This window comes from Mercurialis annua, linkage group LG3, assembly GCF_937616625.2.
Source record: "Mercurialis annua linkage group LG3, ddMerAnnu1.2, whole genome shotgun sequence".
NCBI lineage: Eukaryota > Viridiplantae > Streptophyta > Magnoliopsida > Malpighiales > Euphorbiaceae > Mercurialis > Mercurialis annua.
The window spans coordinates 16,212,920-16,229,156 of NC_065572.1; the positions used below are offsets into that span (position 1 = coordinate 16,212,920).

Below are 16,237 nucleotides of genomic sequence, written 5' to 3' on the forward strand. Positions count from 1 at the left end.
GCTCGTTTTGTTTATCTCTCGGCGCTAATAATAGCAGAAAATGCAGGCGCGGACCGCAAAAATGCAAAAAAGGGGTGCAACACGAGGACTTCCCAGGAGGTCACCCATCCTAGTACTGCTCTCGCCCAAGCACGTTTGACTTCGGAGTTCTGATGGGATCCGGTGCATTAGTGCTGCTATGATCGCACCCGTCATACCTTACATGATCATCGTATATATATGCTGCGTTGCAACTCATTCAACCAAAATAAAAACTATCTTTAAAAGTACGTTTTGGTCCCTGAACTTTTTCCATTATTTCCCGTTTAGTCCCTGACTTGCAGTTGCTCGTTGCTCGTTTTGTTTATCTCTCGGCGCTAATAATAGCAGAAAATGCAGGCGCGGACCGCAAAAATGCAAAAAAGGGGTGCAACACGAGGACTTCCCAGGAGGTCACCCATCCTCGTACTGCTCTCACAGAAGCACGTTTTACTTCGGAGTTCTGATGGGATCCGGTGCATTAGTGGTGGTATGATCGCACCCGTCATACCTTGCACAATCATCGTATGTATCTGCTGCGTTGCAACTCATTCAACCAAAATAAAAACTATCTTTAAAATTATGTTTTGGTCCCTGAACGTTTTCCATTATTTCCCGTTTAGTCCCTGACTTGCAGTTGCTCGTTGCTCGTTGCTCGTTTTGTTTATCTCTCGGCGCTAATAATAGCAGAAAATGCTGGCGCGGACCGCAAAAATACAAAAAAGGGGTGCAACACGAGGACTTCCCAGGAGGTCACCCATCCTAGTACTGCTCTCGCCCAAGAACGTTTGACTTCGGAGTTCTGATGGGATCCGGTGCATTAGTGCTGGTATGATCGCACCCGTCATACCTTGCACGATTATCGTATATATCTGCTGCGTTGCAACTCATTCAACCAAAATAAAAACTATCTTTAAAAGTACGTGTTGGTCCCTGAACTTTTTCCATTATTTCCCGTTTAGTCCCTGACTTGCAGTTGCTCGTTGCTCGTTTTGTTTATCTCTCGGCGCTAATAATAGCAGAAAATGCAGGCGCGGACCGCAAAAATGCAAAAAAGGGGTGCAACACGAGGACTTCCCAGGAGGTCACCCATCCTAGTACTGCTCTCGCCCAAGCACGTTTGACTTCGGAGTTCTGATGGGATCCGGTGCATTAGTGCTGGTATGATCGCACCCGTCATACCTTGCACGATTATCGTATATATCTGCTGCGTTGCAACCCATTCAACCAAAATAAAAACTATCTTTAAAAGTACGTTTTGGTCCCTGAACTTTTTCCATTATTTCCCGTTTAGTCCCTGACTTGCAGTTGCTCGTTGCTCGTTTTGTTTATCTCTCGGCGCTAATAATAGCAGAAAATGCAGGCGCGGACCGCAAAAATACAAAAAAGGGGTGCAACACGAGGACTTCCCAGGAGGTCACCCATCCTAGTACTGCTCTCGCCCAAGAACGATTGACTTCGGAGTTCTGATGGGATCCGGTGCATTAGTGCTGGTATGATCGCACCCGTCATACCTTGCACGATCATCGTATATATCTGCTGCGTTGCAACTCATTCAACCAAAATAAAAACTATCTTTAAAAGTACGTTTTGGTCCCTGAACTTTTTCCATTATTTCCCGTTTAGTCCCTGACTTGCAGTTGCTCGTTGCTCGTTTTGTTTATCTCTCGGCGCTAATAATAGCAGAAAATGCAGGCGCGGACCGCAAAAATGCAAAAAAGGGGTGCAACACGAGGACTTCCCAGGAGGTCACCCATCCTAGTACTGCTCTCGCCCAAGCACGTTTGACTTCGGAGTTCTGATGGGATCCGGTGCATTTGTGCTGGTATGATCGCACCCGTCATACCTTGCACGATCATCGTATATATCTGCTGCGTTGCAACCCATTCAACCAAAATAAAAACTATCTTTAAAAGTACGTTTTGGACTCTGAACTTTTTCCATTATTTCCCGTTTAGTCCCTGACTTGCAGTTGCTCGTTGCTCGTTTTGTTTATCTCTCGGCGCTAATAATAGCAGAAAATGCAGGCGCGGACCGCAAAAATGCAAAAAAGGGGTGCAACACGAGGACTTCCCAGGAGGTCACCCATCCTAGTACTGCTCTCGCCCAAGCACGTTTGACTTCGGAGTTCTGATGGGATCCGGTGCATTAGTGCTGGTATGATCGCACCCGTCATACCTTGCTCGATCATCGTATATATCTGCTGCGTTGCAACTCATTCAACCAAAATAAAAACTATCTTTAAAAGTATGTTTTGGTCCCTGAACGTTTTCCATTATTTCCCGTTTAGTCCCTGACTTGCAGTTGCTCGTTGCTCGTTGCTCGTTTTGTTTATCTCTCGGCGCTAATAATAGCAGAAAATGCTGGCGCGGACCGCAAAAATACAAAAAAGGGGTGCAACACGAGGACTTCCCAGGAGGTCACCCATCCTAGTACTGCTCTCGCCCAAGAACGTTTGACTTCGGAGTTCTGATGGGATCCGGTGCATTAGTGCTGGTATGATCGCACCCGTCATACCTTGCACGATTATCGTATATATCTGCTGCGTTGCAACTCATTCAACCAAAATAAAAACTATCTTTAAAAGTACGTGTTGGTCCCTGAACTTTTTCCATTATTTCCCGTTTAGTCCCTGACTTGCAGTTGCTCGTTGCTCGTTTTGTTTATCTCTCGGCGCTAATAATAGCAGAAAATGCAGGCGCGGACCGCAAAAATGCAAAAAAGGGGTGCAACACGAGGACTTCCCAGGAGGTCACCCATCCTAGTACTGCTCTCGCCCAAGCACGTTTGACTTCGGAGTTCTGATGGGATCCGGTGCATTAGTGCTGGTATGATCGCACCCGTCATACCTTGCACGATTATCGTATATATCTGCTGCGTTGCAACCCATTCAACCAAAATAAAAACTATCTTTAAAAGTACGTTTTGGTCCCTGAACTTTTTCCATTATTTCCCGTTTAGTCCCTGACTTGCAGTTGCTCGTTGCTCGTTGCTCGTTTTGTTTATCTCTCGGCGCTAATAATAGCAGAAAATGCAGGCGCGGACCGCAAAAATACAAAAAAGGGGTGCAACACGAGGACTTCCCAGGAGGTCACCCATCCTAGTACTGCTCTCGCCCAAGAACGTTTGACTTCGGAGTTCTGATGGGATCCGGTGCATTAGTGCTGGTATGATCGCACCCGTCATACCTTGCACGATCATCGTATATATCTGCTGCGTTGCAACTCATTCAACCAAAATAAAAACTATCTTTAAAAGTACGTTTTGGTCCCTGAACTTTTTCCATTATTTCCCGTTTAGTCCCTGACTTGCAGTTGCTCGTTGCTCGTTTTGTTTATCTCTCGGCGCTAATAATAGCAGAAAATGCAGGCGCGGACCGCAAAAATGCAAAAAAGGGGTGCAACACGAGGACTTCCCAGGAGGTCACCCATCCTAGTACTGCTCTCGCCCAAGCACGTTTGACTTCGGAGTTCTGATGGGATCCGGTGCATTAGTGCTGGTATGATCGCACCCGTCATACCTTGCACGATCATCGTATATATCTGCTGCGTTGCAACCCATTCAACCAAAATAAAAACTATCTTTAAAAGTACGTTTTGGTCTCTGAACTTTTTCCATTATTTCCCGTTTAGTCCCTGACTTGCAGTTGCTCGTTGCTCGTTTTGTTTATCTCTCGGCGCTAATAATAGCAGAAAATGCAGGCGCGGACCGCAAAAATGCAAAAAAGGGGTGCAACACGAGGACTTCCCAGGAGGTCACCCATCCTAGTACTGCTCTCGCCCAAGCACGTTTGACTTCGGAGTTCTGATGGGATCCGGTGCATTAGTGCTGGTATGATCGCACCCGTCATACCTTGCTCGATCATCGTATATATCTGCTGCGTTGCAACTCATTCAACCAAAATAAAAACTATCTTTAAAAGTATGTTTTGGTCCCTGAACGTTTTCCATTATTTCCCGTTTAGTCCCTGACTTGCAGTTGCTCGTTGCTCGTTGCTCGTTGCTCGTTTTGTTTATCTCTCGGCGCTAATAATAGCAGAAAATGCTGGCGCGGACCGCAAAAATACAAAAAAGGGGTGCAACACGAGGACTTCCCAGGAGGTCACCCATCCTAGTACTGCTCTCGCCCAAGAACGTTTGACTTCGGAGTTCTGATGGGATCTGGTGCATTAGTGCTGGTATGATCGCACCCGTCATACCTTGCACGATTATCGTATATATCTGCTGCGTTGCAACCCATTCAACCAAAATAAAAACTATCTTTAAAAGTACGTTTTGGTCCCTGAACTTTTTCCATTATTTCCCGTTTAGTCCCTGACTTGCAGTTGCTCGTTGCTCGTTTTGTTTATCTCTCGGCGCTAATAATAGCAGAAAATGCAGGCGCGGACAGCAAAAATGCAAAAAAGGGGTGCAACACGAGGACTTCCTAGGAGGTCACCCATCCTAATACTGCTCTCGCCCAAGCACGTTTGACTTCAGAGTTCTGATGGGATCCGGTGCATTAGTGCTGGTATGATCGCACCCGTCATACCTTGCACGATCATCGTATATATCTGCTGCGTTGCAACTCATTCAACCAAAATAAAAACTATCTTTAAAAGTACGTTTTGGTCCCTGAACTTTTTCCATTATTTCCCGTTTAGTCCCTGACTTGCAGTTGCTCGTTGCTCGTTTTGTTTATCTCTCGGCGCTAATAATAGCAGAAAATGCAGGCGCGGACCGCAAAAATGCAAAAAAGGGGTGCAACACGAGGACTTCCCAGGAGGTCACCCATCCTAGTACTGCTCTCGCCCAAGCACGTTTGACTTCGGAGTTCTGATGGGATCCGGTGCATTAGTGCTGGTATGATCGCACCCGTCATACCTTGCACGATTATCGTATATATCTGCTGCGTTGCAACCCATTCAACCAAAATAAAAACTATCTTTAAAAGTACGTTTTGGTCCCTGAACTTTTTCCATTATTTCCCGTTTAGTCCCTGACTTGCAGTTGCTCGTTGCTCGTTGCTCGTTTTGTTTATCTCTCGGCGCTAATAATAGCAGAAAATGCAGGCGCGGACCGCAAAAATACAAAAAAGGGGTGCAACACGAGGACTTCCCAGGAGGTCACCCATCCTAGTACTGCTCTCGCCCAAGAACGATTGACTTCGGAGTTCTGATGGGATCCGGTGCATTAGTGCTGGTATGATCGCACCCGTCATACCTTGCACGATCATCGTATATATCTGCTGCGTTGCAACTCATTCAACCAAAATAAAAACTATCTTTAAAAGTACGTTTTGGTCCCTGAACTTTTTCCATTATTTCCCGTTTAGTCCCTGACTTGCAGTTGCTCGTTGCTCGTTTTGTTTATCTCTCGGCGCTAATAATAGCAGAAAATGCAGGCGCGGACCGCAAAAATGCAAAAAAGGGGTGCAACACGAGGACTTCCCAGGAGGTCACCCATCCTAGTACTGCTCTCGCCCAAGCACGTTTGACTTCGGAGTTCTGATGGGATCCGGTGCATTTGTGCTGGTATGATCGCACCCGTCATACCTTGCACGATCATCGTATATATCTGCTGCGTTGCAACCCATTCAACCAAAATAAAAACTATCTTTAAAAGTACGTTTTGGACTCTGAACTTTTTCCATTATTTCCCGTTTAGTCCCTGACTTGCAGTTGCTCGTTGCTCGTTTTGTTTATCTCTCGGCGCTAATAATAGCAGAAAATGCAGGCGCGGACCGCAAAAATGCAAAAAAGGGGTGCAACACGAGGACTTCCCAGGAGGTCACCCATCCTAGTACTGCTCTCGCCCAAGCACGTTTGACTTCGGAGTTCTGATGGGATCCGGTGCATTAGTGCTGGTATGATCGCACCCGTCATACCTTGCTCGATCATCGTATATATCTGCTGCGTTGCAACTCATTCAACCAAAATAAAAACTATCTTTAAAAGTATGTTTTGGTCCCTGAACGTTTTCCATTATTTCCCGTTTAGTCCCTGACTTGCAGTTGCTCGTTGCTCGTTGCTCGTTTTGTTTATCTCTCGGCGCTAATAATAGCAGAAAATGCTGGCGCGGACCGCAAAAATACAAAAAAGGGGTGCAACACGAGGACTTCCCAGGAGGTCACCCATCCTAGTACTGCTCTCGCCCAAGAACGTTTGACTTCGGAGTTCTGATGGGATCCGGTGCATTAGTGCTGGTATGATCGCACCCGTCATACCTTGCACGATTATCGTATATATCTGCTGCGTTGCAACTCATTCAACCAAAATAAAAACTATCTTTAAAAGTACGTGTTGGTCCCTGAACTTTTTCCATTATTTCCCGTTTAGTCCCTGACTTGCAGTTGCTCGTTGCTCGTTTTGTTTATCTCTCGGCGCTAATAATAGCAGAAAATGCAGGCGCGGACCGCAAAAATGCAAAAAAGGGGTGCAACACGAGGACTTCCCAGGAGGTCACCCATCCTAGTACTGCTCTCGCCCAAGCACGTTTGACTTCGGAGTTCTGATGGGATCCGGTGCATTAGTGCTGGTATGATCGCACCCGTCATACCTTGCACGATTATCGTATATATCTGCTGCGTTGCAACCCATTCAACCAAAATAAAAACTATCTTTAAAAGTACGTTTTGGTCCCTGAACTTTTTCCATTATTTCCCGTTTAGTCCCTGACTTGCAGTTGCTCGTTGCTCGTTGCTCGTTTTGTTTATCTCTCGGCGCTAATAATAGCAGAAAATGCAGGCGCGGACCGCAAAAATACAAAAAAGGGGTGCAACACGAGGACTTCCCAGGAGGTCACCCATCCTAGTACTGCTCTCGCCCAAGAACGTTTGACTTCGGAGTTCTGATGGGATCCGGTGCATTAGTGCTGGTATGATCGCACCAGTCATACCTTGCACGATCATCGTATATATCTGCTGCGTTGCAACTCATTCAACCAAAATAAAAACTATCTTTAAAAGTACGTTTTGGTCCCTGAACTTTTTCCATTATTTCCCGTTTAGTCCCTGACTTGCAGTTGCTCGTTGCTCGTTTTGTTTATCTCTCGGCGCTAATAATAGCAGAAAATGCAGGCGCGGACCGCAAAAATGCAAAAAAGGGGTGCAACACGAGGACTTCCCAGGAGGTCACCCATCCTAGTACTGCTCTCGCCCAAGCACGTTTGACTTCGGAGTTCTGATGGGATCCGGTGCATTAGTGCTGGTATGATCGCACCCGTCATACCTTGCACGATCATCGTATATATCTGCTGCGTTGCAACCCATTCAACCAAAATAAAAACTATCTTTAAAAGTACGTTTTGGTCTCTGAACTTTTTCCATTATTTCCCGTTTAGTCCCTGACTTGCAGTTGCTCGTTGCTCGTTTTGTTTATCTCTCGGCGCTAATAATAGCAGAAAATGCAGGCGCGGACCGCAAAAATGCAAAAAAGGGGTGCAACACGAGGACTTCCCAGGAGGTCACCCATCCTAGTACTGCTCTCGCCCAAGCACGTTTGACTTCGGAGTTCTGATGGGATCCGGTGCATTAGTGCTGGTATGATCGCACCCGTCATACCTTGCTCGATCATCGTATATATCTGCTGCGTTGCAACTCATTCAACCAAAATAAAAACTATCTTTAAAAGTATGTTTTGGTCCCTGAACGTTTTCCATTATTTCCCGTTTAGTCCCTGACTTGCAGTTGCTCGTTGCTCGTTGCTCGTTGCTCGTTTTGTTTATCTCTCGGCGCTAATAATAGCAGAAAATGCTGGCGCGGACCGCAAAAATACAAAAAAGGGGTGCAACACGAGGACTTCCCAGGAGGTCACCCATCCTAGTACTGCTCTCGCCCAAGAACGTTTGACTTCGGAGTTCTGATGGGATCTGGTGCATTAGTGCTGGTATGATCGCACCCGTCATACCTTGCACGATTATCGTATATATCTGCTGCGTTGCAACCCATTCAACCAAAATAAAAACTATCTTTAAAAGTACGTTTTGGTCCCTGAACTTTTTCCATTATTTCCCGTTTAGTCCCTGACTTGCAGTTGCTCGTTGCTCGTTTTGTTTATCTCTCGGCGCTAATAATAGCAGAAAATGCAGGCGCGGACAGCAAAAATGCAAAAAAGGGGTGCAACACGAGGACTTCCTAGGAGGTCACCCATCCTAATACTGCTCTCGCCCAAGCACGTTTGACTTCAGAGTTCTGATGGGATCCGGTGCATTAGTGCTGGTATGATCGCACCCGTCATACCTTGCACGATCATCGTATATATCTGCTGCGTTGCAACTCATTCAACCAAAATAAAAACTATCTTTAAAAGTACGTTTTGGTCCCTGAACTTTTTCCATTATTTCCCGTTTAGTCCCTGACTTGCAGTTGCTCGTTGCTCGTTTTGTTTATCTCTCGGCGCTAATAATAGCAGAAAATGCAGGCGCGGACCGCAAAAATGCAAAAAAGGGGTGCAACACGAGGACTTCCCAGGAGGTCACCCATCCTAGTACTGCTCTCGCCCAAGAACATTTGACTTCGGAGTTCTGATGGGATCTGGTGCATTAGTGCTGGTATGATCGCACCCGTCATACCTTGCACGATCATCGTATATATCTGCTGCGTTGCAACTCATTCAACCAAAATAAAAACTATCTTTAAAAGTACATTTTGGTCCCTGAACTTTTTCCATTATTTCCCGTTTAGTCCCTGACTTGCAGTTGCTTGTTGCTCGTTTTGTTTATCTCTCGGCGCTCATAATAGCAGAAAATGCAGGCGCGGACCGCAAAAATGCAAAAAAGGGGTGCAACACGAGGACTTCCCAGGAGGTCACCCATCCTAGTACTGCTCTCGCCCAAGCACGTTTGACTTCGGAGTTCTGATGGGATCCGGTGCATTAGTGCTGGTATGATCGCACCCGTCATACCTTGCTCGATCATCGTATATATCTGCTGCGTTGCAACTCATTCAACCAAAATAAAAACTATCTTTAAAAGTACGTTTTGGTCCCTGAACTTTTTCCATTATTTCCCGTTTAGTCCCCGACTTGCAGTTGCTCGTTGCTCGTTTTGTTTATCTCTCGGCGCTAATAATAGCAGAAACTGCAGGCGCGGACCGCAAAAATGCAAAAAAGGGGTGCAACACGAGGACTTCCCAGGAGGTCACCCATCCTAGTACTGCTCTCGCCCAAGCACGTTTGACTTCGGAGTTCTGATGGGATCCGGTGCATTAGTGCTGGTATGATCGCACCCGTCATACCTTGCACGATCATCGTATATATCTGCTGCGTTGCAACTCATTCAACAAAAATAAAAACTATCTTTAAAAGTACGTTTTGGTCCCTGAACTTTTTCCATTATTTCCCGTTTAGTCCCTGACTTGCAGTTGCTCGTTGCTCGTTTTGTTTATCTCTCGGCGCTAATAATAGCAGAAAATGCAGGCGCGGACCGCAAAAATGCAAAAAAGGGGTGCAACACGAGGACTTCCCAGGAGGTCACCCATCCTAGTACTGCTCTCGCCCAACCACGTTTAACTTCGGAGTTCTGATGGGATCCGGTGCATTAGTGCTGGTATGATCGCACCCGTCATACCTTGCACGATTATCGTATATATCTGCTGCGTTGCAACCCATTCAACCAAAATAAAAACTATCTTTAAAAGTACGTTTTGGTCCCTGAACTTTTTCCATTATTTCCCGTTTAGTCCCTGACTTGCAGTTGCTCGTTGCTCGTTTTGTTTATCTCTCGGCGCTAATAATAGCAGAAAATGCAGGCGCGGACCGCAAAAATGCAAAAAAGGGGTGCAACACGAGGACTTCCTAGGAGGTCACCCATCCTAGTACTGCTCTCGCCCAAGCACGTTTGACTTCGGAGTTCTGATGGGATCCGGTGCATTAGTGCTGGTATGATCGCACCCGTCATACCTTGCACGATCATCGTATATATCTGCTGCGTTGCAACTCATTCAATTAAAATAAAAACTATCTTTAAAAGTACGTTTTGGTCCCTGAACTTTTTCCATTATTTCCCGTTTAGTCCCTGACTTGCAGTTGCTCGTTGCTCGTTTTGTTTATCTCTCGGCGCTAATAATAGCAGAAAATGCAGGCGTGGACCGCAAAAATACAAAAAAGGGGTGCAACACGAGGACTTCCCAGGAGGTCACCCATCCTAGTACAGCTCTCGCCCAAGAACGTTTGACTTCGGAGTTCTGATAGGATCCGGTGCATTAGTGCTGGTATGATCGCACCCGTCATACCTTGCACGATCATCGTATATATCTGCTGCGTTGCAACTCATTCAACCAAAATAAAAACTATCTTTAAAAGTACGTTTTGGTCCCTGAACTTTTTCCATTATTTCCCGTTTAGTCCCTGACTTGCAGTTGCTCGTTGCTCGTTTTGTTTATCTCTCGGCGCTAATAATAGCAGAAAATGCAGGCGCGGACCGCAAAAATGCAAAAAAGGGGTGCAACACGAGGACTTCCCAGGAGGTCACCCATCCTAGTACTGCTCTCGCCCAAGCATGTTTGACTTCGGAGTTCTGATGGGATCCGGTGCATTAGTGCTGGTATGATCGCACCCGTCATACCTTGCTCGATCATCGTATATATCTGCTGCGTTGCAACTCATTCAACCAAAATAAAAACTATCTTTAAAAGTACGTTTTGGTCCCTGAACTTTTTCCATTATTTCCCGTTTAGTCCCTGACTTGCAGTTGCTCGTTGCTCGTTTTGTTTATCTCTCGGCGCTAATAATAGCAGAAAATGCAGGCGCGGACCGCAAAAATGCAAAAAAGGGGTGCAACACGAGGACTTCCCAGGAGGTCACCCATCCTAGTACTGCTCTCGCCCAAGAACATTTGTCTTCGGAGTTCTGATGGGATCCGGTGCATTAGTGCTGGTATGATCGCACCCGTCATACCTTGCACGATCATCGTATATATCTGCTGCGTTGCAAGTCATTCAACCAAAATAAAAACTATCTTTAAAAGTACGTTTTGGTCCCTGAACTTTTTCCATTATTTCCCGTTTAGTCCCTGACTTGCAGTTGCTCGTTGCTCGTTTTGTTTATCTCTCGGCGCTAATAATAGCAGAAAATGCAGGCGCGGACCGCAAAAATGCAAAAAAGGGGTGCAACACGAGGACTTCCCAGAAGGTCACCCATCCTAGTACCGCTCTCGTCCAAGAACGTTTAACTTCGGAGTTCTGATGGGATCCGGTGCATTAGTGCTGGTATGATCGCAGCCGTCATAACTTGCACGATCATCGTATATATCTGCTGCGTTGCAACTCATTCAACCAAAATAAAAACTATCCTTAAAAGTACGTTTTGGTCCCTGAACTTTTTCCATTATTTCCCGTTTAGTCCCTGACTTGCAGTTGCTTGTTGCTCGTTTTGTTTATCTCTCGACGCTCATAATAGCAGAAAATGCAGGCGCGGACCGCAAAAATGCAAAAAAGGGGTGCAACACGAGGACTTTCCAGGAGGTCACCCATCCTAGTACTGCTCTCGCCCAAGCACGTTTTACTTCGGAGTTCTGATGGGATCCGGTGCATTAGTGCTGGTATGATCGCACCCGTCATACCTTGCACGATCATCGTATATATCTGCTGCGTTGCAACCCATTCAACCAAAATAAAAACTATCTTTAAAAGTACGTTTTGGTCCCTGAACTTTTTCCATTATTTCCCGTTTAGTCCCTGACTTGCAGTTGCTCGTTGCTCGTTTTGTTTATCTCTCGGCGCTAATAATAGCAGAAAATGCAGGCGCGGACCGCAAAAATGCAAAAAAGGGGTGCAACACGAGGACTTCCCAGGAGGTCACCCATCCTAGTACTGCTCTCGCCCAAGCACGTTTGACTTCGGAGTTTTGATGGGATCCGGTGCATTAGTGCTGGTATGATCGCACCCGTCATACCTTGCACGATCATCGTATATATCTGCTGCGTTGCAACTCATTCAACCAAAATAAAAACTATCTTTAAAAGTACGTTTTGGTCCCTGAACTTTTTCCATTATTTCCCGTTTAGTCCCTGACTTGCTCGTTGCTCGTTGCTCGTTTTGTTTATCTCTCGGCGCTAATAATAGCAGAAAATGCAGGCGCGGACCGCAAAAATGCAAAAAAGGGGTGCAACACGAGGACTTCCCAGGAGGTCACCCATCCTAGTACTGCTCTCGCCCAAGCGCGTTTGACTTCGGAGTTCTGATGGGATCCGGTGCATTAGTGCTGGTATGATCGCACCCGTCATACCTTGCACGATCATCGTATATATCTGCTGCGTTGCAACGCATTCAACCAAAATAAACACTATCTTTAAAAGTACGTTTTGGTCCCTGAACGTTTTCCATTATTTCCCGTTTAGTCCCTGACTTGCAGTTGCTCGTTGCTCGTTGCTCGTTTTGTTTATCTCTCGGCGCTAATAATAGCAGAAAATGCAGGCGCAGACCGCAAAAATACAAAAAAGGGGTGCAACACGAGGACTTCTCAGGAGGTCACCCATCCTAGTACTGCTCTCGCCCAAGCACGTTTGACTTCGGAGTTCTGATGGGATCCGGTGCATTAGTGCTGGTATGATCGCACCCGTCATACCTTGCTCGATCATCGTATATATCTGCTGCGTTGCAACTCATTCAACCAAAATAAAAACTATCTTTAAAAGTACGTTTTGGTCCCTGAACTTTTTCCATTATTTCCCGTTTAGTCCCTGACTTGCAGTTGCTCGTTGCTCGTTTTGTTTATCTCTCGGCGCTAATAATAGCAGAAAATGCAGGCGCGGACCGCAAAAATGCAAAAAAGGGGTGCAACACGAGGACTTCCCAGGAGGTCACCCATCCTAGTACTGCTCTCGCCCAAGAACATTTGACTTCGGAGTTCTGATGGGATCCGGTGCATTAGTGCTGGTATGATCGCACCCGTCATACCTTGCACGATCATCGTATATATCTGCTGCGTTGCAACTCATTCAACCAAAATAAAAACTATCTTTAAAAGTACGTTTTGGTCCCTGAACTTTTTCCATTATTTCCCGTTTAGTCCCTGACTTGCAGTTGCTCGTTGCTCGTTTTGTTTATCTCTCGGCGCTAATAATAGCAGAAAATGCAGGCGCGGACCGCAAAAATGCAAAAAAGGGGTGCAACACGAGGACTTCCCAGAAGGTCACCCATCCTAGTACCGCTCTCGTCCAAGAACGTTTAACTTCGGAGTTCTGATGGGATCCGGTGCATTAGTGCTGGTATGATCGCAGCCGTCATAACTTGCACGATCATCGTATATATCTGCTGCGTTGCAACTCATTCAACCAAAATAAAAACTATCCTTAAAAGTACGTTTTGGTCCCTGAACTTTTTCCATTATTTCCCGTTTAGTCCCTGACTTGCAGTTGCTTGTTGCTCGTTTTGTTTATCTCTCGACGCTCATAATAGCAGAAAATGCAGGCGCGGACCGCAAAAATGCAAAAAAGGGGTGCAACACGAGGACTTTCCAGGAGGTCACCCATCCTAGTACTGCTCTCGCCCAAGCACGTTTTACTTCGGAGTTCTGATGGGATCCGGTGCATTAGTGCTGGTATGATCGCACCCGTCATACCTTGCACGATCATCGTATATATCTGCTGCGTTGCAACCCATTCAACCAAAATAAAAACTATCTTTAAAAGTACGTTTTGGTCCCTGAACTTTTTCCATTATTTCCCGTTTAGTCCCTGACTTGCAGTTGCTCGTTGCTCGTTTTGTTTATCTCTCGGCGCTAATAATAGCAGAAAATGCAGGCGCGGACCGCAAAAATGCAAAAAAGGGGTGCAACACGAGGACTTCCCAGGAGGTCACCCATCCTAGTACTGCTCTCGCCCAAGCACGTTTGACTTCGGAGTTTTGATGGGATCCGGTGCATTAGTGCTGGTATGATCGCACCCGTCATACCTTGCACGATCATCGTATATATCTGCTGCGTTGCAACTCATTCAACCAAAATAAAAACTATCTTTAAAAGTACGTTTTGGTCCCTGAACTTTTTCCATTATTTCCCGTTTAGTCCCTGACTTGCTCGTTGCTCGTTGCTCGTTTTGTTTATCTCTCGGCGCTAATAATAGCAGAAAATGCAGGCGCGGACCGCAAAAATGCAAAAAAGGGGTGCAACACGAGGACTTCCCAGGAGGTCACCCATCCTAGTACTGCTCTCGCCCAAGCGCGTTTGACTTCGGAGTTCTGATGGGATCCGGTGCATTAGTGCTGGTATGATCGCACCCGTCATACCTTGCACGATCATCGTATATATCTGCTGCGTTGCAACGCATTCAACCAAAATAAACACTATCTTTAAAAGTACGTTTTGGTCCCTGAACGTTTTCCATTATTTCCCGTTTAGTCCCTGACTTGCAGTTGCTCGTTGCTCGTTGCTCGTTTTGTTTATCTCTCGGCGCTAATAATAGCAGAAAATGCAGGCGCGGACCGCAAAAATACAAAAAAGGGGTGCAACACGAGGACTTCCCAGGAGGTCACCCATCCTAGTACTGCTCTCGCCCAAGCACGTTTGACTTCGGAGTTCTGATGGGATCCGGTGCATTAGTGCTGGTATGATCGCACCCGTCATACCTTGCACGATCATCGTATATATCTGCTGCGTTGCAACTCATTCAACCAAAATAAAAACTATCTTTAAAAGTACGTTTTGGTCCCTGAACTTTTTCCATTATTTCCCGTTTAGTCCCTGACTTGCAGTTGCTCGTTGCTCGTTGCTCGTTTTGTTTATCTCTCGGCGCTAATAATAGCAGAAAATGCAGGCGCGGACCGCAAAAATACAAAAAAGGGGTGCAACACGAGGACTTCCCAGGAGGTCACCCATCCTAGTACTGCTCTCGCCCAAGCACGTTTGACTTCGGAGTTCTGATGGGATCCGGTGCATTAGTGCTGGTATGATCGCACCCGTCATACCTTGCACGATCATCGTATATATCTGCTGCGTTGCAACTCATTCAACCAAAATAAAAACTATCTTTAAAAGTACGTTTTGGTCCCTGAACTTTTTCCATTATTTCCCGTTTAGTCCCTGACTTGCAGTTGCTCGTTGCTCGTTTTGTTTATCTCTCGGCGCTAATAATAGCAGAAAATGCAGGCGCGGACCGCAAAAATGCAAAAAAGGGGTGCAACACGAGGACTTCCCAGGAGGTCACCCATCCTAGTACTGCTCTCGCCCAAGCACGTTTGACTTCGGAGTTCTGATGGGATCCGGTGCATTAGTGCTGGTATGATCGCACCCGTCATACCTTGCACGATCATCGTATATATCTGCTGCGTTGCAACTCATTCAACCAAAATAAAAAATTATCTTTAAAAGTACGTTTTGGTCCCTGAACTTTTTCCATTATTTCCCGTTTAGTCCCTGACTTGCAGTTGCTCGTTGCTCGTTTTGTTTATCTCTCGGCGCTAATAATAGCAGAAAATGCAGGCGCGCACCGCAAAAATGCAAAAAAGGGGTGCAACACGAGGACTTCCCAGGAGGTCACCCATCCTAGTACTGCTCTCGCCCAAGCGCGTTTGACTTCGGAGTTCTGATGGGATCCGGTGCATTAGTGCTGGTATGATCGCACCCGTCATACCTTGCACGATCATCGTATATATCTGCTGCGTTGCAACGCATTCAACCAAAATAAAAACTATCTTTAAAAGTACGTTTTGGTCCCTGAACTTTTTCCATTATTTCCCGTTTAGTCCCTGACTTGCTCGTTGCTCGTTGCTCGTTTTGTTTATCTCTCGGCGCTAATAATAGCAGAAAATGCAGGCGCGGACCGCAAAAATGCAAAAAAGGGGTGCAACACGAGGACTTCCCAGGAGGTCACCCATCCTAGTACTGCTCTCGCCCAAGCGCGTTTGACTTCGGAGTTCTGATGGGATCCGGTGCATTAGTGCTGGTATGATCGCACCCGTCATACCTTGCACGATCATCGTATATATCTGCTGCGTTGCAACGCATTCAACCAAAATAAACACTATCTTTAAAAGTACGTTTTGGTCCCTGAACTTTTTCCATTATTTCCCGTTTAGTCCCTGACTTGCTCGTTGCTCGTTGCTCGTTTTGTTTATCTCTCGGCGCTAATAATAGCAGAAAATGCAGGCGCGGACCGCAAAAATGCAAAAAAGGGGTGCAACACGAGGACTTCCCAGGAGGTCACCCATCCTAGTACTGCTCTCGCCCAAGCACGTTTGACTTCGGAGTTCTGATGGGATCCGGTGCATTAGTGCTGGTATGATCGCACCCGTCATACCTTGCACG

At 46.2% G+C, this 16,237-nt stretch overlaps 48 non-coding genes and 1 pseudogene across 48 annotated transcripts; all 49 read right to left on the reverse strand.

Moving 5' to 3' along the window:
* Positions 1-71: 71 nt before the first annotated feature.
* On the reverse strand, positions 72-190 carry LOC126675766 (5S ribosomal RNA). Its single transcript, XR_007639960.1, has one exon. It is a non-coding gene; the product is annotated as a 5S ribosomal RNA (ribosomal RNA).
* Positions 191-403: 213 nt separating this feature from the next.
* On the reverse strand, positions 404-522 carry LOC126675938 (5S ribosomal RNA; annotated as a pseudogene).
* Positions 523-742: 220 nt separating this feature from the next.
* LOC126675733 (5S ribosomal RNA) lies at positions 743-861 on the reverse strand. The gene has a single exon (XR_007639929.1). It is a non-coding gene; the product is annotated as a 5S ribosomal RNA (ribosomal RNA).
* A 213-nt stretch (positions 862-1,074) lies between these two features.
* Positions 1,075-1,193, reverse strand: LOC126675583 (5S ribosomal RNA). Its single transcript, XR_007639786.1, has one exon. It is a non-coding gene; the product is annotated as a 5S ribosomal RNA (ribosomal RNA).
* Positions 1,194-1,406: 213 nt separating this feature from the next.
* LOC126675774 (5S ribosomal RNA) lies at positions 1,407-1,525 on the reverse strand. The gene has a single exon (XR_007639967.1). It is a non-coding gene; the product is annotated as a 5S ribosomal RNA (ribosomal RNA).
* A 213-nt stretch (positions 1,526-1,738) lies between these two features.
* LOC126675652 (5S ribosomal RNA) lies at positions 1,739-1,857 on the reverse strand. Its single transcript, XR_007639852.1, has one exon. It is a non-coding gene; the product is annotated as a 5S ribosomal RNA (ribosomal RNA).
* A 213-nt stretch (positions 1,858-2,070) lies between these two features.
* Positions 2,071-2,189, reverse strand: LOC126675584 (5S ribosomal RNA). The gene has a single exon (XR_007639787.1). It is a non-coding gene; the product is annotated as a 5S ribosomal RNA (ribosomal RNA).
* Positions 2,190-2,409: 220 nt separating this feature from the next.
* Positions 2,410-2,528, reverse strand: LOC126675734 (5S ribosomal RNA). The gene has a single exon (XR_007639930.1). It is a non-coding gene; the product is annotated as a 5S ribosomal RNA (ribosomal RNA).
* Positions 2,529-2,741: 213 nt separating this feature from the next.
* Positions 2,742-2,860, reverse strand: LOC126675585 (5S ribosomal RNA). Its single transcript, XR_007639788.1, has one exon. It is a non-coding gene; the product is annotated as a 5S ribosomal RNA (ribosomal RNA).
* A 220-nt stretch (positions 2,861-3,080) lies between these two features.
* LOC126675735 (5S ribosomal RNA) lies at positions 3,081-3,199 on the reverse strand. The gene has a single exon (XR_007639931.1). It is a non-coding gene; the product is annotated as a 5S ribosomal RNA (ribosomal RNA).
* Positions 3,200-3,412: 213 nt separating this feature from the next.
* Positions 3,413-3,531, reverse strand: LOC126675586 (5S ribosomal RNA). The gene has a single exon (XR_007639789.1). It is a non-coding gene; the product is annotated as a 5S ribosomal RNA (ribosomal RNA).
* Positions 3,532-3,744: 213 nt separating this feature from the next.
* LOC126675587 (5S ribosomal RNA) lies at positions 3,745-3,863 on the reverse strand. Its single transcript, XR_007639790.1, has one exon. It is a non-coding gene; the product is annotated as a 5S ribosomal RNA (ribosomal RNA).
* A 227-nt stretch (positions 3,864-4,090) lies between these two features.
* On the reverse strand, positions 4,091-4,209 carry LOC126675818 (5S ribosomal RNA). Its single transcript, XR_007640009.1, has one exon. It is a non-coding gene; the product is annotated as a 5S ribosomal RNA (ribosomal RNA).
* Positions 4,210-4,422: 213 nt separating this feature from the next.
* LOC126675842 (5S ribosomal RNA) lies at positions 4,423-4,541 on the reverse strand. The gene has a single exon (XR_007640031.1). It is a non-coding gene; the product is annotated as a 5S ribosomal RNA (ribosomal RNA).
* A 213-nt stretch (positions 4,542-4,754) lies between these two features.
* On the reverse strand, positions 4,755-4,873 carry LOC126675589 (5S ribosomal RNA). Its single transcript, XR_007639792.1, has one exon. It is a non-coding gene; the product is annotated as a 5S ribosomal RNA (ribosomal RNA).
* Positions 4,874-5,093: 220 nt separating this feature from the next.
* On the reverse strand, positions 5,094-5,212 carry LOC126675776 (5S ribosomal RNA). Its single transcript, XR_007639969.1, has one exon. It is a non-coding gene; the product is annotated as a 5S ribosomal RNA (ribosomal RNA).
* Positions 5,213-5,425: 213 nt separating this feature from the next.
* LOC126675653 (5S ribosomal RNA) lies at positions 5,426-5,544 on the reverse strand. Its single transcript, XR_007639853.1, has one exon. It is a non-coding gene; the product is annotated as a 5S ribosomal RNA (ribosomal RNA).
* A 213-nt stretch (positions 5,545-5,757) lies between these two features.
* LOC126675590 (5S ribosomal RNA) lies at positions 5,758-5,876 on the reverse strand. The gene has a single exon (XR_007639793.1). It is a non-coding gene; the product is annotated as a 5S ribosomal RNA (ribosomal RNA).
* Positions 5,877-6,096: 220 nt separating this feature from the next.
* On the reverse strand, positions 6,097-6,215 carry LOC126675736 (5S ribosomal RNA). The gene has a single exon (XR_007639932.1). It is a non-coding gene; the product is annotated as a 5S ribosomal RNA (ribosomal RNA).
* Positions 6,216-6,428: 213 nt separating this feature from the next.
* LOC126675591 (5S ribosomal RNA) lies at positions 6,429-6,547 on the reverse strand. The gene has a single exon (XR_007639794.1). It is a non-coding gene; the product is annotated as a 5S ribosomal RNA (ribosomal RNA).
* Positions 6,548-6,767: 220 nt separating this feature from the next.
* On the reverse strand, positions 6,768-6,886 carry LOC126675813 (5S ribosomal RNA). The gene has a single exon (XR_007640004.1). It is a non-coding gene; the product is annotated as a 5S ribosomal RNA (ribosomal RNA).
* A 213-nt stretch (positions 6,887-7,099) lies between these two features.
* On the reverse strand, positions 7,100-7,218 carry LOC126675592 (5S ribosomal RNA). The gene has a single exon (XR_007639795.1). It is a non-coding gene; the product is annotated as a 5S ribosomal RNA (ribosomal RNA).
* A 213-nt stretch (positions 7,219-7,431) lies between these two features.
* LOC126675593 (5S ribosomal RNA) lies at positions 7,432-7,550 on the reverse strand. The gene has a single exon (XR_007639796.1). It is a non-coding gene; the product is annotated as a 5S ribosomal RNA (ribosomal RNA).
* Positions 7,551-7,777: 227 nt separating this feature from the next.
* Positions 7,778-7,896, reverse strand: LOC126675819 (5S ribosomal RNA). Its single transcript, XR_007640010.1, has one exon. It is a non-coding gene; the product is annotated as a 5S ribosomal RNA (ribosomal RNA).
* A 213-nt stretch (positions 7,897-8,109) lies between these two features.
* On the reverse strand, positions 8,110-8,228 carry LOC126675843 (5S ribosomal RNA). Its single transcript, XR_007640032.1, has one exon. It is a non-coding gene; the product is annotated as a 5S ribosomal RNA (ribosomal RNA).
* Positions 8,229-8,441: 213 nt separating this feature from the next.
* On the reverse strand, positions 8,442-8,560 carry LOC126675856 (5S ribosomal RNA). Its single transcript, XR_007640044.1, has one exon. It is a non-coding gene; the product is annotated as a 5S ribosomal RNA (ribosomal RNA).
* Positions 8,561-8,773: 213 nt separating this feature from the next.
* LOC126675594 (5S ribosomal RNA) lies at positions 8,774-8,892 on the reverse strand. Its single transcript, XR_007639797.1, has one exon. It is a non-coding gene; the product is annotated as a 5S ribosomal RNA (ribosomal RNA).
* Positions 8,893-9,105: 213 nt separating this feature from the next.
* Positions 9,106-9,224, reverse strand: LOC126675595 (5S ribosomal RNA). The gene has a single exon (XR_007639798.1). It is a non-coding gene; the product is annotated as a 5S ribosomal RNA (ribosomal RNA).
* Positions 9,225-9,437: 213 nt separating this feature from the next.
* On the reverse strand, positions 9,438-9,556 carry LOC126675729 (5S ribosomal RNA). The gene has a single exon (XR_007639925.1). It is a non-coding gene; the product is annotated as a 5S ribosomal RNA (ribosomal RNA).
* Positions 9,557-9,769: 213 nt separating this feature from the next.
* LOC126675678 (5S ribosomal RNA) lies at positions 9,770-9,888 on the reverse strand. Its single transcript, XR_007639876.1, has one exon. It is a non-coding gene; the product is annotated as a 5S ribosomal RNA (ribosomal RNA).
* Positions 9,889-10,101: 213 nt separating this feature from the next.
* LOC126675901 (5S ribosomal RNA) lies at positions 10,102-10,220 on the reverse strand. The gene has a single exon (XR_007640087.1). It is a non-coding gene; the product is annotated as a 5S ribosomal RNA (ribosomal RNA).
* Positions 10,221-10,433: 213 nt separating this feature from the next.
* LOC126675721 (5S ribosomal RNA) lies at positions 10,434-10,552 on the reverse strand. The gene has a single exon (XR_007639918.1). It is a non-coding gene; the product is annotated as a 5S ribosomal RNA (ribosomal RNA).
* Positions 10,553-10,765: 213 nt separating this feature from the next.
* LOC126675857 (5S ribosomal RNA) lies at positions 10,766-10,884 on the reverse strand. The gene has a single exon (XR_007640045.1). It is a non-coding gene; the product is annotated as a 5S ribosomal RNA (ribosomal RNA).
* A 213-nt stretch (positions 10,885-11,097) lies between these two features.
* On the reverse strand, positions 11,098-11,216 carry LOC126675905 (5S ribosomal RNA). The gene has a single exon (XR_007640091.1). It is a non-coding gene; the product is annotated as a 5S ribosomal RNA (ribosomal RNA).
* A 213-nt stretch (positions 11,217-11,429) lies between these two features.
* On the reverse strand, positions 11,430-11,548 carry LOC126675731 (5S ribosomal RNA). The gene has a single exon (XR_007639927.1). It is a non-coding gene; the product is annotated as a 5S ribosomal RNA (ribosomal RNA).
* Positions 11,549-11,761: 213 nt separating this feature from the next.
* LOC126675758 (5S ribosomal RNA) lies at positions 11,762-11,880 on the reverse strand. Its single transcript, XR_007639952.1, has one exon. It is a non-coding gene; the product is annotated as a 5S ribosomal RNA (ribosomal RNA).
* A 214-nt stretch (positions 11,881-12,094) lies between these two features.
* Positions 12,095-12,213, reverse strand: LOC126675714 (5S ribosomal RNA). Its single transcript, XR_007639911.1, has one exon. It is a non-coding gene; the product is annotated as a 5S ribosomal RNA (ribosomal RNA).
* A 220-nt stretch (positions 12,214-12,433) lies between these two features.
* LOC126675633 (5S ribosomal RNA) lies at positions 12,434-12,552 on the reverse strand. The gene has a single exon (XR_007639834.1). It is a non-coding gene; the product is annotated as a 5S ribosomal RNA (ribosomal RNA).
* A 213-nt stretch (positions 12,553-12,765) lies between these two features.
* On the reverse strand, positions 12,766-12,884 carry LOC126675779 (5S ribosomal RNA). The gene has a single exon (XR_007639972.1). It is a non-coding gene; the product is annotated as a 5S ribosomal RNA (ribosomal RNA).
* A 213-nt stretch (positions 12,885-13,097) lies between these two features.
* On the reverse strand, positions 13,098-13,216 carry LOC126675906 (5S ribosomal RNA). The gene has a single exon (XR_007640092.1). It is a non-coding gene; the product is annotated as a 5S ribosomal RNA (ribosomal RNA).
* A 213-nt stretch (positions 13,217-13,429) lies between these two features.
* Positions 13,430-13,548, reverse strand: LOC126675732 (5S ribosomal RNA). Its single transcript, XR_007639928.1, has one exon. It is a non-coding gene; the product is annotated as a 5S ribosomal RNA (ribosomal RNA).
* Positions 13,549-13,761: 213 nt separating this feature from the next.
* Positions 13,762-13,880, reverse strand: LOC126675759 (5S ribosomal RNA). Its single transcript, XR_007639953.1, has one exon. It is a non-coding gene; the product is annotated as a 5S ribosomal RNA (ribosomal RNA).
* A 214-nt stretch (positions 13,881-14,094) lies between these two features.
* Positions 14,095-14,213, reverse strand: LOC126675715 (5S ribosomal RNA). Its single transcript, XR_007639912.1, has one exon. It is a non-coding gene; the product is annotated as a 5S ribosomal RNA (ribosomal RNA).
* Positions 14,214-14,433: 220 nt separating this feature from the next.
* LOC126675596 (5S ribosomal RNA) lies at positions 14,434-14,552 on the reverse strand. The gene has a single exon (XR_007639799.1). It is a non-coding gene; the product is annotated as a 5S ribosomal RNA (ribosomal RNA).
* Positions 14,553-14,772: 220 nt separating this feature from the next.
* On the reverse strand, positions 14,773-14,891 carry LOC126675597 (5S ribosomal RNA). Its single transcript, XR_007639800.1, has one exon. It is a non-coding gene; the product is annotated as a 5S ribosomal RNA (ribosomal RNA).
* Positions 14,892-15,104: 213 nt separating this feature from the next.
* Positions 15,105-15,223, reverse strand: LOC126675598 (5S ribosomal RNA). The gene has a single exon (XR_007639801.1). It is a non-coding gene; the product is annotated as a 5S ribosomal RNA (ribosomal RNA).
* A 214-nt stretch (positions 15,224-15,437) lies between these two features.
* Positions 15,438-15,556, reverse strand: LOC126675717 (5S ribosomal RNA). The gene has a single exon (XR_007639914.1). It is a non-coding gene; the product is annotated as a 5S ribosomal RNA (ribosomal RNA).
* Positions 15,557-15,770: 214 nt separating this feature from the next.
* On the reverse strand, positions 15,771-15,889 carry LOC126675718 (5S ribosomal RNA). The gene has a single exon (XR_007639915.1). It is a non-coding gene; the product is annotated as a 5S ribosomal RNA (ribosomal RNA).
* Positions 15,890-16,103: 214 nt separating this feature from the next.
* LOC126675600 (5S ribosomal RNA) lies at positions 16,104-16,222 on the reverse strand. The gene has a single exon (XR_007639803.1). It is a non-coding gene; the product is annotated as a 5S ribosomal RNA (ribosomal RNA).
* Positions 16,223-16,237: the final 15 nt, after the last annotated feature.